Here is a 14,444-nt window from a genome sequence, read left to right on the forward strand (position 1 = left end):
CCATAAAACGGCGTAGCTCGTGCCGCATTATTTCTTTTTTTTATTTTATTCACCGGCCAAGGGAGAATGAGAGCGAAAGAGAGAGAATAAACGAGAGAGCAAGAGAGAGAGCGAGAGAGAGAGAGAGAGAGAGAGAGAGAGGGGGATGGAGGGACGGCAGAGGAAAAGGGAGAAACAGAGAGGAACGAGAAAGAGTGTACGCGCCGCACGCGCGTGCTCCTTTATCCGATAAACTCGAAGTATGCTCGTTATTAAAGCGGTACACTCGGCTCGACGACATGCTCGAGCATCGACGATGGCTCGTAACTCGGCGAGGATCTTTTTGGCAAAATCATAGAAGCGTGATGAAATTCCTCAGTCGTGCCGTGCTCGTTGCCGTGTCAGTCGATACGGTGTTTTAAATTAAAATCGCCGTCGCTGTTTTATCGCGAGCGAGGCGTGAGATTTTTATCGAGGTGACTGTAGTCATGACAAAATGCATCGTCGGTTGGACGCGACACCGGCCGCTGCTTGTTTCAGCGAAACGTGAGTTTTCCTTCGCTGCGAGTCCACACTACGACTAGGTCGTTATTTCGTGCCTCGTTTCGAGGATAAGAAAGGGAGAGAGAGAGAGAGAGAGAGAGAGAGAGAGAGAGAGAGAGAGAGGAAGAAGGAGAAAGACAGCGAGAAAAAAAAGAGAAATCAAGTGACTCGTGCAAAAACGGGCCGCTTGCCATTTTGCCGCGCCGTGCCGAGGAAAAGGAGTTTGCAACGAGTTGCCGACACCGTTTTCTCGTATCTTTACGGCCACGCCGAGGTCGGCAATCGAATTTAGGGGTAGAAAGCGAATGCCGGCGAACGTGCGAGAGATTGCGCTGGAGAGCTGGCTGTCTGACCCTTCCCCGGAGTGAAGAAGTGCGGGAGCTATCGCGAAGGGACGATTTTCTTTTAACGGAGGAGCATTTTCTTGACCACCCAGTATAGGCACACTGTGTGATATAGGAAGCGACGTGCCGCACGCACACAAGCCAAACGACAAAATACGGAGCATGCGCTCGAGCACCCACGAGTACGACGGTAGCTTTCGGATTCAGTTTAACCCCCGGCGTCAGCAGGGGTAGAACGCGTTTCGGCACCGTCCAGCAACGTGGGTTTATCGTACAGCGTTATTCGTTCTCCCCCTCCGGCGAAGCTCGCTTCTCTTCGTCTCATCTCTCTCTTTCTGTCTGTTACTCTGCTGCCGCCAAAAGGTCGCGTCGAGTGAAACGAGTCAATGACGAATCAGGCGCAACACGCCCAAGTAGATATTCACACGTTTGATTAAACAGTCGGCGCGAGAGCCGCCCAGACGAGACTGTAATTCGCAACTATCACATCGAACGTACGTCTATGTCGTCTATGTACGCCTGCGACGACGAGGTTTCGCGAGTGAACGTTTCCCGGCCGGCCGGCCAAAGGCGGCCCGAGGCATCCCGCGTCTCGACGAAGAGCAAAGAGCGTTAGCGTGAGACGAAGTGAGATAAAAGGCAATTACACATACGTATATATATTTCCGCGTCTGGTATTGTGGTGCTCTGGTGCTGGTTGATAGCAATAATAATAGTAGTAGTAGTAGTGGGTTCTGTCGATAGTGATAGTAGTGGTGGTAGTTGGCATACGTGAACATTCGACGACTACGTATACAGCGTGGAAAAATGCGGTGAACCACCAACCCCCGCAGTCCCGCGGCGCTCTACGAGGCATTCCTCAAGCAGCTCGCCCATTCAGGTGAGTGCGAGAGATATTCCTTTTTCCGCGCCCTTCTCAATGCCCCCCGTGAGAGCATTTTTCTTCCCGTACCCCACGTACACGGCAATAATTGCATACCGCGATGACGTCACTTCGAACACACGGTGCTGCCAAGATCGACGAACTCAATGGTATTCTCGTCTGCACATTTAGCCACAAATGTTATTATCCAATTCTGAAATATTAATTCGCACGATCTATGTGGAGAGAAAGTCGCGCTCAAATGGCTGCATTTGATTAAATTTACCTTGAGAATATTTTTAAATTGTGAATTTCTTGCGAATATGACAGCTTTTATACACAAGCAATTAAACGGTATTTGCACCTATTAACAAATAGAAAATATGATATTTAATACATAATATAAGTTTATATTGGTTTAACTGCTTGTACATACAGTTAACCCGTGCAATGTTTACTCGCAAATGAACACGTAGCTTTCAATCAAGGCGCCACGTGTGGCATTTCGCCGCGATCGTTTTCAAGCGAAAATAATTATTATCGATCCGAACATTACGAGGGACGACGTTCCGTCCTTAAAGTACTCTCTTACTAGACTAGATATAAAAATAGATATAAAAATACGTTCAGTACATCAATGCTTAGCGAACGTTGTAACGATCGATTTTGTCGAGGCGTGACTGTCGATTCAGGTCGTTGCGCGAGTATAGTATTTTTAACGACGGTACAATGAACTCTGTCGGGTTTATAATGCACGAGGACCGCGATTAAAAGCCGAGTTTCTCTATATGGACGTACAAAACGTGCACGGTTACTTTCTAACTTGTGAATGAGGTCCGTTCGCGCGTTCAACGTGCAATCCGATTACGTTTGAAGCCAGGCGACGATCGATCGGAAACAACGATAATCTAAGCTTTTAGCCTGGCGAGACTTTTCTCGTGAACGTCAAAAGCGATTGTATCAAAAATTTAAGTCGTAACTTCTCTTCAGTGCTACGAAGATTTAACTTTAAGCGTATTATCGTGTTTGTGATCACTGCGTCAATCGGCTACCTATTTAAAGTAATCCCCCTTTAGATACGTCACATAAACAACGAGGCGCACTCTATATGTGGATCCGTAATAATTTATTGCGGCTGTATGTCTTGGGCGAATGTGAGGAACATGGCATTTGATATTCCAACGAGCCGGTGCTTACGCCACATTACCGTTATCGTGTAATTTTATCGTGTAACTCTGAAGCACTGAACCTTTTAACTGTTATCTCTCGACGGCGGATTTCGTTATCTGTCCTTATACACTTTAGACTTGAGACCTTATTTTTTTTCTCTATCTCATAAGAGATATTGACTTATTATTATTATTACAATTACGATTTTTTTAGATATCTTATACAATGCATGTTTATATAAATGCGAATGTGTCGATCCTAAGAAATTCTTTTGCATGTAAATCCCATTCAAGCGAAAGATACAAAGATCCGCTAATATGCAGTGAGACGAGATTCTCGAACTAACATATACTCTATCTTTATCTGCTTTATTCAGATCCAGCTACAGATAAATCTGCATAAGGTTAAGCTATCTTTGTTTAATATTTATATATTATTACCAAGCGTAATTCGAAATTCAAAATGGCGTTTCTGTTCGCGAAATAACGAATTCCATTTATGTATTCAAACATGAGTTCTCGAAGATAATATACTTTTACTAATTACTTCGATGTTGCTAGAATCGTACATAAATCAAATAAATTGTCGGTATAACACATCCATGTAAAGTTAAAAGAATTAGCATTAAGAATTGTAAAATGATAATGCATAAAACACGCTATATAAACATTTTTCAATTATATTTTTAGAACGACCGATTAAATAAAAAAAGCAATTTTACACATGTTTAATTATATTTCGCTCGCCGTTAAAAGTCATTATTCGTGTCAACTATTCTTATTCCTTAAACCTCTCGATTTAACTTTTGCAACTTTAATTCTTAATACCGCTTCTCATTCGGATACTGCTCGTTATGATGGGAGATTAAAGCACACGTGTATACGTACGCAGTACAAATAACTGATTATCAGTGAAGCATTTATGTTTCCGCACCTAATTATGTTTCTCATCTGCCTTGAGTGGTAGCTTACGAATATTCGAGGTATTAGCAAAGATTACGGAGGTGAAGTACGAGTTTGATCCGCGAAAGTACGCACAGTACACTCGTCTACTGCCGCGTGCACGAGTGAACAAAGTACCAGGTGTACCGAGAATCCTCCGGCAATAAGTTACAGAACTTTACTTCTCTGATCCCTCCAGCGGTTTTCCAGCGGATACGGCTATTTCAGTACTTGTCTAACCTCCTTCACTTCAAATGAAGGAGAACGTCATATTTCCACATCATTTTCTAACACGGTAATATTTTTTTATCTCTGGAAATCAAAATTGGAATGCAGCATCTGCCAAGAATTACATCGTGATTCGCGAATTGATCCAATTTTCTACTTAGATATTTCTTCTATTAGATTATTAGATTATTAAATTATTATTCTGATGTATGTCCTTGAATTTTTACTTATAAGATGAATAATATTAGACGTTATTAAAAGACATCTTAAAGATTATTAAAATTATCTTATAAATTATCTTATAAATATCAGGGAAAAAAATAATAATCATTATAGATACAGATTGTAGTCTACGCACTTATATGAAAATATGTTAAAATATTATTTTTTTCCGATTTATATCTACGATATCTTCTAATTATCATATCTGATGGGAAGCAATACCCATCACTAATTGCCTTCAGGCATGAGATTTCGTCCCAGGAAATTACGGCTTGACTGGCTATCGCCGTTATTACGTTTCGAATGCATCGTATTGTGATAGGATTACCAATCGCATTGATACATCGAATTATATATAAACTCGCTTTATGCAGACCGATTGTGTCGTTGGAAGATAAAATAACATCAGGAAATGTTTTACAAATTTGGCATCCAGAAATTTAATCATAATGATAAAAGGAAATGCGCCGTTTATATCGGATTGCTTTGCTATATTTTGTAGGGAACATTGCAATGAGATGTTTTTGATTAACAGCGCAGGAATACGCGATTAATTTCGGATAATGGTCGTACACGAAAATTACTCGAGAGGAAACAGATATACAGATGTCATTCACGTTCGTTTCTTTCATCGTATAGGATTCACACGATATTTCCTCTCGTATTATCGACATTGATATCGATTGTGAGACCCACCCACACATTCGATTCTTCCTTGACTCTGGTACTCGACAGAATAAATGAAAACATACAATTTAAGATCTGGTCTCCCTTTCGTAGGTCGAATTTATTTATAATAAAGATTACTGAAAAGACAGTTCTTATTAGAAATTTATGTAATAATTTCGATGTTATCCTCATCGTATTTCATTTTGTACCTTTCCTAATTTAACTATATCTTCGTATTATTAGTGCGAGCTTTGCTTTCGTAACTATCGGGGCAATATTATACTCGTCTATACGGTCGCTCGGCTGGGTAGCTCGCTCATCAATTCTCTCGAAACGTAACCCGAAATTCCAATAATTTCAATTAGACGAACAATTTTCGAAAATTGCTGGTATTCCGGATAATTCGAATCTAATAGCGATATCTTGAATTATCCCGGGTTCATTGATTAAAATATGCCATGTTGGATCGCGTACTGTAGCGAAAAATGTTGAGGAATTGGCTAAGATTTTATTATCCCTCCTATAATTTTTTTTTCCTCAAAGGAATATAATATTATTCTAGAATACGGCTTCTTTCAGCATTTTTATTTTTAACCCTTCTCCTTCTTTTTTTAATATCATCCTATTACTGGTGGCGTTCTAAAGAGCTACAATCTCGTTAAATGTCGCACGATTAATAACATGCATGTAATCTCTCATATGCTTTACGCGCTAACTTCGCTGCGCTCTCTGATGACATTAATCTCATCGACGCGGTGATGATTATATCTGGCGATTACGATCGATGAACATATTCGTCATGGCAGCTTAAGTGCGCACGGTGTCAGTTGATCGTCATTAAATTCTCACTTTAAACGTTTTATATCGAGTTACAGTTTTGTTCTCGCGGAATATTGATTAATCTGTATTTATAGCCGCTATTATTTATAGTTGTTTATTTTTAACCGGTAATATCGCGCGACTTTCTCCGTTTTACCTGCGATACCGTGCAGGACAAAAATACATAACGGAATACATAACGGATACTGCACGATATACACTTGAACTTCGATGTATAACGCGCACATCGTTACGCGCTTTACTCGCATACTGTTGAAATAAAAGGAGTAAAATACGATAGGCGAAAGAAAACATTTCCTACATATATTTTCACATATATTGATTCGCACTTTTAACAGATAAATATTATGCACAGCTGAATCCATAATATTTCCGTATATTTATTGTATATTTGTTTTTTTCCAAAAAAATACTACCTACGTTTCTCTCGTTACCGACATTTGCAATTGCGTTTCGAGATATTGAATTGCATCGGATGGATACTACTACTTTGATAAGTCGGAGTATTTAGTGCGCTAAATTCTACATCCTGGCTCGAGTTTCTGATCGTTAGCGGCATTTTATGGCGTTTAACAAATGCCGAGGGCGCCGAACCTGTGAGGCACGGTGACGTCGATGGTGCGGGTGCGACATTAATCTCATCGACAGGACGTTGAGGGTGATTATGGACGGTGGAGCGGCTCGTTCAGCGTCCCAATGGTGCGCAGGATGGCAACGTTATACGTCGCTTTGCCGGAGGGATTCGCGATGCATTTGCGAGGGAGGGACTTTGGCCTCGATGAAGGGAACGAGCTGTGCCCTGGCATTCCGAGAGAGAGAGAGAGAGAGAGAGAGAGAGAGAGAGAGAAAGAGAGAGAGAGAGGAGGGAGGAGAGTGGGTGGGAAATTGTCGGAGAACACGAGCACGAGCGAGCGTGCGTAACGTATGCGTTCCGCACGTCGCGCTCGCACGCGCGCTCTCAGCGCACCGCAAATAGTTTCGGGAATCTCTAGCATGTGTTGCGAACGCGGTGATATGATTTAGGAATTGCTTCCTGCACGGGCCATATCCAGGACCTGCGTGGGATTTGCCTACCACACAGCGGGCGTGTTACGTCCCTTCGAAATAGTCCTCCGAAATGGCGCCATAGCTGCGTTCCTATGGCGTTACTCCGTGGCACGATAGCGCCGGCTAAGATTTACCGAGCTTACGTGACCTTCCGTCCGCGAAATTAGGCCGATTCATCATATCTCGACTGAATATCGAGAGAGAGATAGAGTAAAAGAGAGAGAGAGAGAGAGAGAGAGAGAGAGAGAAATGAGGGGGGGGAGGAGAGAGACAGAAGGGTCCGCCTCTACTCTATTCAGAGAATTGTGATCGGTAGCGGATTGCGTTGACGTCTCTCACCGCAAGGCGTATTCTGCCCACGGAACGTATCGATCATCTCTTGATATATCGCCTTCTCGCTACGGTGCTCTGCCTGTGATCGCCTCGGCGACTGAAGGAGGGTCTGGACGTCAGACGCAATCGGCTCAATTATCATACGCGAGAACCGCCTTGACCATGACGTTCTGCCATCTCGTTATCGGCTCGAGTCATAGTCTTTTCTCGTTATACGACAGAAACGAGCTCTGATGTTCTCTGATAGTCCATGTTATTGGAACGAACACGTTACGTATAATAACGCGACGCTGTGACAGAATGTAGGTACGCTCGCACGTCACTTGTAAGTAATGCGACATGCGCATGGACATTTGACATAAAACGTGAGCGTGACCGACAAACGGATAGTGCGAGATTTTTCAGGGACGGGAAAAGCTAATGAAAGATAATTGTTTTGTTGTACGTCGCACTGCGATCTCCCGTGTGATTAACGTCACATATTTTTTAAGCTACGCGTCCGCAACTCGATATTCAAGAATTTTGATAATTAGTATCTACTATTGATAAGTACTATTGATAAGTGATGTTTACTAAAATAGTTTTAAATACCTTTTTCCTTTTTTTTTTCTTTCCTCTCAACAAATAAGGCCTAAACAAACATTCTGATAAACCTGCATTCCGTAACTGATTATGAAGTTATTCCTAACCAAATGAATTATCGCACTGCATATCGACACATTTCCCAAATTCTTACGTTATCTCCCTTTAGAAAACCTCTCACCATGTTTGTATTAACAAAATACCGCCTATCTCGTTGTAATATTCGAACACATATCAGGAATTTTCGATGACTCTTCTATCATTCTTTTACTTATCATTTTTTTTCCTCTATCATTCTTTTAGATAACATCGAAAAGAACGAACGTAGTAATAATCACTTGCAATTAGTCGAGTAGAAACGTTTATAGTTCTCATCAGAAACTCGAAGCGGAAACATTTCAAGTGTATCATGCGTAAAATAAAAGTTTAATCTCAAGACAGTTTCCTTTTGATTTCAATTCCTTAATTCAATTACGAAGCGTCTCGCACGTAACAGCTACATCGCGGACAATTCTTTTCAGCCAGATTGAGCGAATAATCTTTGCTTGCATCGAACCGATAAAATAATTGACTTTATTGGCACGGATGAAATCGATAAATTAAGCTGGTTTCAATCAATTTAAGCGCCAAAATAATTTGAATATCTTCGAAGCTAAATCGCGTTCAAACAAATTGCATCTTTTAAGGGGAATCAGTTTTTCGCACGTCGAAGATATATACCGAGATGTCGGTTTACATCGATCACTCATAACAAATTTTCAATGTGATAATTCGCGCATAAAGAATTGCATACAAATCCTCACGCCGAACTTCGCTCGAGTATAATGTTATTATTCCATTCGCACGATTTTAGCAAATGATTAGCGAACGAGCCGAAGCCGTGCGCTTGTACGTGTGCATTAATTTCATTATCCGCGCTCCGTGTTAAACTTTCGCGATGAGGACGCAATTGGTTTATATCGCGTTCTCCATCATTCGAGCCCTGCATTTTATTCCTTTGTTGCGTGCCGGACGATGGCTGTCGGCGAATACTCATGGAAATTTTCTGCGCGTTAGTCGCGCCGCAATGAAGTGCTACAAAAAACAGATTTTCGCTTGTCCGAGCGTAAATACTGTTGGATATTCCCGGCGGAATGTCCGTCCTCTCTGTTGCAAAAAAAGCTACAGAGAGAGAGAGAGAGAGAGAGAGAGAGAGAGAGAGAGAGAGAGAGAGAGAAGAGGGGAGAGAAAAGAGAAAGAGGAGAGAGAGAGAGAGAGAGAGAGAGAGGGCGAAGGGAATAAACAATGGTTCTTTTTGATAATTATTAGATATTTACTGAATTTCTACGTGTAATTCACATAATCCATCTTCGCGATCGCACGCGATGATGGAGGTAACGATAGGTTTGCTCGCATTTATATACGACTCACGTATACATTGTCGACTTTGCTCGCACCTAAAAAAAGGATGTATTGTTGCATCGGGGACGTTCATGCAATCCGATTTCGCGCGCGAAACACGAAGCGGTCGGAAAAAAATCGATACTCGGGGAGAAGTAATATAAAAAATGACACGTCCACATAGACGAATGAAAGACGAATATTTTTCGAACGTCCTCGATCCTCATCTTGTTTTTTTCGACAGGTGTTCCAACACCCGTGAAATCTCTTTCTCCCGTGCCCATCGTTCGTATTTCGCTTTTGCTTTTCTTTCATGCCGCATCCGCTGCCACTTCGGTCTTCTCCCAGGTTACTCTTTTCTCCATTTCTACCTTTAACGGTCGGTGAATTTTTCAGCATGCACCTGTTTCATCGGGTGCGTTTCGTTGGATTGCCTAGAGGGATACACGGAAGGGTTTAAGGATACCAGTTCTCTTTTTTCTCTCCTTTTCCTCGTTACCTGTCGTTTTAGCTTTATCGATCTATTATATAATCTGATATATAATCTGTTCAGATTTCTCGAAAAATATATTCACTATGTATTATAAATTCATATTCAAATAGAAGATGAGATATATAGGATAAAGATATACCGTTGTGGCTAAATCATTTATTTACCATCATCCCTGTAATTAATAAGTAACAGTAAAGAGATAGCTTATCGCGTACGATGATTATTCAGGGCAATCCAATTTTTCTTTCTAACGCGATCACAGGTAGGATACACGGCTAATCGACCGCTTTAATCTCCGAACTTAATCGCGCGCGATTAAAATGCTGTATAGTCTCGAAAATTGTGATAACGCCGAAGCGGCGTGGCGAGGTCTCGCGTGGATCTTGACGTTTCGGGACGGGCTTCGTCGTCGACAAAACGAGCTCGAAACGGCCGTGACGTACATTCACGGAGCGTGAAGTTACGATAAACGGCCGCGATGTTGGGACAAGGCGGATAAGAGGCAGCAGTCGCGCGGCGGCAGGCGGGTGACTCGGTTTTTGCGGCAGTGAGCGTTGCACGAAATAGCGCCGGCAACGAGCGCGCGCCTAGAGGTAGGCAGGAACCCAACCGAGAAATAAGGGCGACCGGAGAAAGCGAGACGGAGCGAGGCTTATCGCTCGGGGATAAGCTGCCCCAAAGCGAACGAATAAAATAATACGATGCGAGGAGTGCGACGCGGAAACAAGGGACGTTTACGTAGAAAATTGAAGAGTACGCTGGAGATAAGAATTTCTTTTTTTCTTTTTTCTTTTTTTTTTTTTTTTTTTTTCTTCGTGTCATTTATAATTAACTCTCGTATTTCTCACCGGGATTGGGGTAATTGTATGAATTTTCTTAGAATAGATAATATTAAATTGTAGGGAAATTATATGGAAGATTAGATCCGAGTGTTGCCGAATTAGAGTGAGAAGTTTGTAGACTTTAATTAAATTCATAAAAAGCTTATTACCATGCAAATCGTCAAATATTAATCTGCATGTGATCAGCATATAGGCTAAATTGATAAAAGATTTGGTATTTATTGATGCAAACAGAATAATAGTTGTAAAGCAGATGTTTCATAAATAAGGGGAAAATACTTATACAGGAAGGCATTAAAGAAGCGGAAGGAACGCAGGAAGTACGAAAGTGGGTCACACAGAGTAAAGTCGATGAGAAGGAAGATAACGTGATAGAACGAGCAAGAAGGAAAGTGTGTGTGTGTGTGTGTGTGTGTGTGTGTGTGTGTGTGTTTGAGAGAGAGAGAATGAGGGGGGGGGAGAAAACGGGCAAGGATAAGCGGCTAAGATTAACGAGCTAAAGTCCAGAAGAAGCGATGGATGGATGGTGCAGGCCGGAAACAGGAAAATATAAACGAAAGGAAGAGAGATGAGAAGGGAGTACGAGAAGGTACGAAGGGAATGTTAATGACAGAGTACCGGCATGAGAGAGTGACGTCGCGGAGAGAGGTCTGGCGCCTTCGTTCCGTGCGTGCCTATGAAGCTCGCACATCCTGTAACGTTCGTCGGAAAATGATAGGGTAGATGTACCCGGAGTTTAGATTTGATACAGCGACGGCACTAATTTCGACTCTCTTCCGCCCCCCTTCTCTCTCTCTCTCTCTCTCTCTCTCTCTCTCTCTTTCTCTCTCTCTCTCTCTCGCCAAGTTGATTTCCCGTTCCCTCTTGCGATTCACCTCGTGATTAGTCGAGAGATCGCCGCAGGCTCGGAAGACGGCATGAGAGTATAGGCTGCTCGTACTTCGAGCAAAGGAGGATCGGCAAAAGCGGAATTGGCTTTTGGCCGAGCTGCGACTGACATTTAATCTCGGCAATTTCGCCGCCGCCGCGTGTAAATCAGATCGATGCACCACCGATGAATTTTCATAGAAGTAACAATTAGAAACTGAAGCGGACTGGAATGAGAGAAATAATTTCTTAAGGAATTTAAGCGCGCAGAAATAATAAATACAGCCCAATGCAATTACAAAGGAAATCACGTTGATGTAGTAGCTTTCCAATTTACGATGTAAAGATGAAAGATATGATAAAGTGTTTTTCACGCATTCGTTCAATAACACGGATTAATCATGGAATTTTAAATCATTTTATTTCCAGTACGTGTTCACAAATCATTTTATAACACAATAAACGCGATATTATGATAGATTGTTCCTTGAACTGCCAATGATTGTTTGTATGATATATTCCAATTATATTTTTATCTTCTAGCAAGACTCTTCGCAGTTAGTATTTATTCTGACGAGTGCCTCAATCAATCATCTGAAAATACACTCTTTTTCCCCTCCCCCGCGTGGTTTCGAGTTTCTCGACGTAAGGGAAAAAGTAAAACGAACATGGCTAACATTCGTACGCTTGAATTCACGATAGTTCTCTGCGGCGACGACATTGTGTACCAACCGCGTTAATTGACGTTTGGCGCCGCGCGGGGTAAAACGTACAGATTATTGGCACATAAACGGCGGAGAGGCGTTAACAAACATGGGAAACCTACAAACTAGATCTCGGCCGGAAGCCTCTCCGACTGTCGTTACTGTCTATTTATGAATATGCAATAACCGCGAGTTACGCGTTGTTGCACGCGCCCGCCCGTGTTCGCGAAGATTTAGACCGTTCGTAACGTCATTCGCTTTTTTTACCGCATTAATTATCGTCGTCGAATGTCGATAACGAGGGAGCGTTATCGCGCCGCCGGAAAAAAGCCCTCTCCGTCGTCATAAATCTAAATCTGCGCGCGACGCCCAACTTTGTAATAAAACTGTCGGAGAAACGTTAGAATTTTGAGTTGCGTATGCATAAACATAAATAATTCAAAAAATTTCGCGTATACGCTATGAATTGTCCGCGCGATAAAAGAAGCGTACGACAACCGGATTCACAAGTGTACAAACGTTTACGTTTACGCATTTGTATTCCCATGCATATTCGGGCGGGCTATTGTACCTCGGAATGTTATTTGAAGCCTTCTTAATAAAGTTGTTGCTTTATTCATCAACATTTGATGCGACGTACGTGCAAAGCGGGATTGAATCGCATTGCTTTGGAATACAAACGTACCGACGTGGAATACCTGATTCATACTGATACCAGGTAACTGTAGAATACACGTTGTCGAATATTACGGATGTGATACACCGTGCACAATGTGGAACATGTAATAGAAAACTACAAAGCTCGCTTGCAGACCAGCTGCAGAACTGGAATATTTCATTATATCTTTTTTATATAGGAGATGCACTATTTAATTTCATGCGTGATGAAAAAAGATTACTGTGACAACTTGATCGATAGTTAGTATTCGTAGCGTTAATTTAACGTGCTACTTCGATATTAAGTTTGACCTCGTCATTGGCCACTTTTTCTCCGCGATAAGGACTGACTCATGCTCTCGTGTGCTTGACGATTTAGGGACGCGAACTATTTTTATTATTAAGCTGCGAAAGTTCGTGAGCTTTCACGGTCGACTTTCTCTCAAAATCATTACTGTAATGTATTAAGGCGCAGATTTATTTGACTTTTTATATCGTTTAATCTAAGAAAAAAATCTTTTTTATTTTCATTTTACAACAACATATTCGCATTTAATGCATCTCGAAATAACCAACTAAGAAGATTTTACTTGTATTTATCACGAAGGTATAGCCTTTGCGATTTTTCTTATCGATAAGTCAGAGTCTGTTGCCTCACTTTTCAGTATATACATAAGTAATTGTCATGAAGCGTTTAAAGAAACATAGTAGGCGCGCTTTCGATGAATGAAACGTTTGTGCATGATGTCGTGATGTCGTATTTATACGAACTGAAATAGCGAGAGATGAAAGGAGGTGGAAGGAATCGGTGATACCGCGAAGAGTCCGGCGCATAAAGCAAGACTACCCGATAGGGACGCACCGACTAGACGCACAGGACGCCCGTTTCGACGTTGCGAAAGAGACCGACGGTAGGACCGCCGCCGGAGAGAGAGGCTCCGCTACCCTCCGGCATCCCTCCGCCTTCGTGTTCAGTGCCAGTCAAGCCTGCATTGTTTGAGTTATCACAATGGCGGAACAAAACCTCAACCGGGGGATCGAACTCCACTCCAAAGCCCAAGCGCTCTCTGTTGCCTTCCCCCTCGGCGGCAGAGGCGCCGCCATCGCTTTCCCTCCCTCCGTATCCTCCGTGTTCACCAACTCACCGTGCTACCCCACACGGCTCTGGTCCTCTCCTGTCCCGCTCCCCCTCTCTTGCGCCGCAAACAACAAAACTACCCCCGAGCGCGATGGCACTGCCGCGTGGCGCGCATTCCGCCCTTCTCTCTTTCTCTCTCTCTTACTGTCTCGTTCTTCCCTTCAACTCGTTTCCCGGCTCTCGTGCACTCCACCTCTTCCGCCGCTGTTCGCGGTAGAAGCTGCCGCTTTTTGAAATGCAAGTACCAGCCGCGGAACAAAAGGCAAAGGTTGGCGGTGCAAGATGAGTCCATTGTGTCGGCGTGAGCGCGCATATACGTCGATGTTTTTCGAATTGCGATGCGAGTCCTGTGATCCTTACTATGCGAGATAAATGTTCGCGTGGTGAATCGCTCGCGAAGGTATCTAGATAAAGATTTGAGTCTAATTGATTATATGAGAAAGTTGTCGCCGTTACGATAATAGCTTATTTAAATTTTCACAAAGTAACATGGATGTTATTGATATATAACAAATACATTAATATATAGATATATATTAATGTATTTGTTATATATCAATATACATATCAATATACAGATATACATTAATGTATATCTAATGA

General features: G+C 42.3%; 1 protein-coding gene across 7 annotated transcripts in view; it reads left to right on the plus strand.

Moving 5' to 3' along the window:
- The first annotated feature begins 1,070 nt into the window (after nt 1-1,070).
- Nucleotides 1,071-14,444, plus strand: part of Lar (tyrosine-protein phosphatase Lar) — a 382,209-nt gene continuing 368,835 nt past the window's right edge. For all 7 annotated transcript variants that reach the window (XM_089071364.1, XM_089071370.1, XM_089071368.1 and 4 more), the window contains exon 1: nt 1,071-1,746. The gene's annotated coding sequence lies outside the window, so the exon portion shown is untranslated. The remainder of the gene's footprint in view (nt 1,747-14,444) is intronic.

This window comes from Pogonomyrmex barbatus, unplaced genomic scaffold (genome assembly GCF_055798465.1).
Source record: "Pogonomyrmex barbatus isolate J1 unplaced genomic scaffold, ASM5579846v1 scaffold12, whole genome shotgun sequence".
Lineage (NCBI taxonomy): Eukaryota > Metazoa > Arthropoda > Insecta > Hymenoptera > Formicidae > Pogonomyrmex > Pogonomyrmex barbatus.